The sequence below is a fragment of the Rhinopithecus bieti genome, unplaced genomic scaffold (genome assembly GCF_001698545.2).
Source record: "Rhinopithecus bieti isolate Rb0 unplaced genomic scaffold, ASM169854v2 scaffold_39764, whole genome shotgun sequence".
Classification (NCBI taxonomy): Eukaryota; Metazoa; Chordata; class Mammalia; order Primates; family Cercopithecidae; genus Rhinopithecus; species Rhinopithecus bieti.
In genome coordinates this window covers 8,097-12,717 of record NW_016816240.1, presented here as the reverse complement: position 1 = coordinate 12,717, position 4,621 = coordinate 8,097, and the positions used below count along the sequence as shown (strand labels likewise).

The 4,621-nt window shown below is 39.5% G+C and overlaps 1 pseudogene; it reads left to right on the top strand.

Annotated features, from left to right (window-relative positions):
• Positions 1–3,583: 3,583 nt before the first annotated feature.
• Positions 3,584–4,520, top strand: LOC108516922 (cation-dependent mannose-6-phosphate receptor pseudogene; annotated as a pseudogene).
• Positions 4,521–4,621: the final 101 nt, after the last annotated feature.

Here is a 4,621-nt window from a genome sequence, read left to right as displayed (position 1 = left end):
GAACACATTGGAGAAACTCTCCAGGGCACTGAACGTGGCAAAGATTTCTTCAGTAATACCCCACAAGCACAGGCAACCAAAGAAAAAATGAACAAATGGGATTGCATCAAGTTAAAAAGCTTCTGCACAGTAAAGGAAACAATCCGTCAATAAAGTGAAGAGACAACCCACAGAATGAGAGAAAATATTAGCAAACTACTCATTTGTCAAGAGATTAATAACCAGAATATGTAAGGAACTCAAACACTTACATAGGAAAAAAATCTAATAATCCAATTAAAAAATGATCCCAAGATCTGAATAGACATTTCTCAAAAGAAGACATACAAATGGCAAATGGCTATATGGAAAGGTGCTCAACATCATTGATCAGCAGAGAAATGCAAATCAAAACTACAATGAGATATCATCTCACCTCAGTTAAAATGGCTTTTATCCAAAATTTGGACAATAACAAATACCTGGGGAGGATGTGGAGAAAAGCGAACCCTTGTACACTGCTGGTGGAAATGTAAGTTAGTAAAACCACTATAGATTACAGCTTGGAGGTTCCTCAAAAAACTATAAATATAGCTACCGTACAATCCAGTAATTCCACTCCTAGGTGTATATGTAAAAGTAAAGAAATTGGTATATCAAAGAGATCTGCATTCTCATGTTTATTGAAGCACTATTTACAACTGCCATGATTTGAAAGCAATCTAAGTGTCCATCAGCAGATGAATGAATAAAGAAAATGTGGTACATATACACAGTGGAGACCTATGTAGCCATAAAAAGAATGAGATCCAGTCATTTGTAACAACATGGATGGAAGTGGAAGTCATTATGTTAAGTGAAATAAGTCAGGCACAGAAAGGCAAACATTGCATATTCTCACTGATTTGTGAGGGCTAAAAATTAAAACAGTTGAACTCATGGAGATAGAGGGTAGAAGGCTAAGAAAGGAAGTCAGTGGGTGGAGGGGAATTCAAGAGGTTAATGGGTACAAAAAGTAATATAAAGAATGAATAAGACCTAGTATTTGCTAGCACATCAGGGTGACTATAGCCAAAAATAATTTAGTTGTACATTTAAAGATCAGTAAAAGTATAATTGGATTGTTTGTTACACAAAGGATAGATGTGTGAGGTAATGGGAACCCCATTTAGCCTGATGTGATTATTATGCATTGCATAGCTGTATCAAAATACCTCATGTAACCCATAGACATATGCACCTACTATGTACCCAGAAAAAGTTAAAATTAAAAATTTTAAAAACCCAGTTACACAGAAATCATACACAAAATGTGCATACTATGTGATTCCATTGATACCTACTGCTGAAACAGGCTAAAGTGATCTAAGATGATAGCGGTCAGAACAGTTGCCTGTTCTGAAATGGGAAGTTATTGACGAGGAAGAGGATAAGGGAACTTTTTGGAATGTTGGAAATGTTTGATACCTTGTTCTGGCTAGTAGTTAAAAAGTGTATACATATGTAAAATTTTATCAAAATAAAATGAAAGCTAGAAAAAGCAATGGTAGTCAGTACTTTGTTTTCCACCCATCTGCTATGTACCTTCCCATACAGGGCTTTCCTAAATTCGCCAATTTCAATATTTATAGCAGAATAAATACCAACAAGTTTTGTGTGTGCTCTAACAACTTGGTTTCCCTCTTGTCCCTGAGCTGCCCAGACAAGGAAATAACCTGGGTACTTGTTGAAACACTTGTAATCAATTTCAGCAAAGTTTAAAAAAAAATCAAAAACTGACCATATAGGCCTCCCCAGTATACAGAGCTTTATGTGCTGTGCCTGGACTATGTAAAGAAAATTAAAACTGGATTTGTAACAAAAGAGCCAAAGTGTCAAACCACTAAAAGCAGAAAATTCCCATTGCAACACAATGCCAACTCTCACACTGGTTTATGATGAGAGAAAGTGAAGATTTACAATATACTTCTTATAAAGTTTTGACAGTCACTGAACTCGGACCTCAGGGGGCCAGCTCAGAGGTTCTACATCATTTACTACAGAGAGAGGGCGCAGAGAGAGACTGCTTAGTCACAGAACAGTCTTTGTCTTTACAGGACTCTCACACCTCGACTTCTTGAGCTCTGTGACTTGGGCTTTTCAGTATTTATACCAGAATCAAAGCGAGAAGTGAGTTGAACCCTCAGTCCAAGCTCAGAGTTGTCATGTACTGTGTTAGTCCATTCTTGCATTGCTATAAAGACATACCCGAAACTGGGGGTAATTTATACAGGAAAGATGTTTAATCGACTCACAGTTCCACATTGCTGGGCAGGTCTTAGGAAACTTATAGTCACGGCAGAAGGTGAGAGAGAAGCAAAGATATGTCTTAAATGGCAGCAGGTGAGAGAGAGTGACAGAGTGAAGGGTACGAGCCCCTTCTAAAACCATCAGATTTCATGAGATCTCACTCACTATGAGAACAGCATGGGAGAAACCATCCCCATGATCCAATCATCTCCCACCAGGTCCCGCCCTCGACACATGGTGATTATGGGGATTACAATTCAAGATGAGATTTGGGTGGAGCACTGAACCTAACCAACTGCAGATGAACTGCTTATAATCACTCTTCTGGTATCCCTGAAAGTTTTATAAGCTAGGTTATACTTCAGTAAGAAGCAATCTCAAAATTCCAGTGGCTTGTAATAAATGTTTGTTTCTTGCCATACTACATGTCCAAAATAGGTTGGTAAAAGGGCAGTGTAGATGGTTCTGCTCATAGTAGATCTTAGTTGACCTCACTCTGGGACCCTAGTCAATAGAAAAGGAACCATCTGGGATGTTGCCAGTCAACAAAGCATATGGAAAAAGGAATGTGGCAAAGCAAGCCCTGTTTCTTTAAGCTTCCACCTAGAAGTGACATATGTCACTTCTGCTCATAGTTCATTGACTGAAGCAAGTCGTATGTCTAAGCCTGATTTTTGAAGGAGTAGGGAAGTATAACCCTTTTAAAGGCAGAGATACTGCAGCGAGGGACACTGAATATGGATAAACAATGTAATAATCTACCAGATAAGTCATGATAAATATGTGTTAAATCTTGAATAAATTACATAATAGATACTCTCTGAACATGAATCTCTAGCCAGCTCATGAAAATACCCACTGCCAACTAGCTGGCTGCTTATGGTGCCTCAGAAACCACGTGTGACACAAAATTCATTGTGTGGGGCTTAAAATATTGCACTTACCAGAAGTCTTTGGCTACCAGAGAGCAAAACACCTGGGTGAGCAAGCTAACAAATCCCTGGGGTAGTGACTGCACATTAACCTGTATCAAATTAGTATAATATTCAGATTCATTGTCCTACAATGTGCTGTTATCATTGAAAGCAGACAGCACAACCTTAGACATTTTATTTAATGCTTACTATATGCCAGGCACTATGTAGGCTATTTCATAGCTATACCTTTCTTTCTTCTCTTGCCAATTCCAATTTAAACATAATACAAAAGGTTATGAGTTGACACTAACTCTAGGACTGGGGTTCACATCTAGCCCTGTGTCCCAGCCTCAGACAGGTATTTGCTTCTGAGCCTTTCCTATTCCCTTTGCCTGTAGCAAGACGTCACTTTTCTACAGCTACCAAAAGGCTAGACTGCCACTGCTGCTACTCCTGGCTGTGGCAGAAAGACAATGCTGTCACACCAAAGAAAAAACCTGTGACCTGGTAGAGAAAAAGGTAAACAGTCAGGGAACAAGTTGGTTCCACTGAAGTGGCTGAAACCAGTGTTTAACAAAAGCTTTGAGAGCACTGTGGGCCAGGGCCCAGATATATACATATACATGTTCAGGGCATGCTGGGAAGCTAAGAATCACATATCTGGGGCAGGCCTGGTGCCGATCAATAAAAGTAACAGGAAGGAGGTAGGCAGACCCAACCAGACTCACGTCTTCAATGGAAGTAATTGAATCATGCTGATCTATAAAGAGGGTGATGAATACAACAACCACTGTAGCCAGAAGCAGCATTGTCATGCAGCAGTGATGATAGGAGTAAAGACTATCAACACACTCTAGTGGACAATTTTAACCCTGTGTCTGAAGAGGAAGACAAAGTCCAAGATTGTTTCTACCTCTTTGAGAAGGATAGGAGCCTGGTCTATTCCCCAGAGATCTCCCACCTCGGGATGGGTTGTGTCTTATATTTGCATCACTGATTGCTGTCTATGTCATTGGGGGTTCCTATTCCAGCAACTGATGGTGGGAGCCAATGGAATTGAGCAGATTCCCTCACTTAGCCTTCTGGCAAGTTCTTCACAACATTGTAAAAGATGGTTATTATTTGGTGTGTCATTCTTAGCCCTGAAATGTGCCTGCTGTATATGGTGGTGTGAGAAATGACCAGCTGGGGAAGGAGTCAGAAGAAAAGGATGTTCATTTATCACCAATGGGATTGCACTTTAAATATCTAGGCTCTTCTTCAATTTCCCAAACCAGAGCATACTCTGACATATTTCTCAAGCATCTCCACTTCAGTCTCTCATCACACCCTTAATATTCCTCTTGCTTTCCAGTTTGCTTTTTATTTGCATCCTCTTTTCACTAGTCGAATTGCCTTACCTTTATTCCCTATTTTCTTTTTTTCTTTTTTTTTTT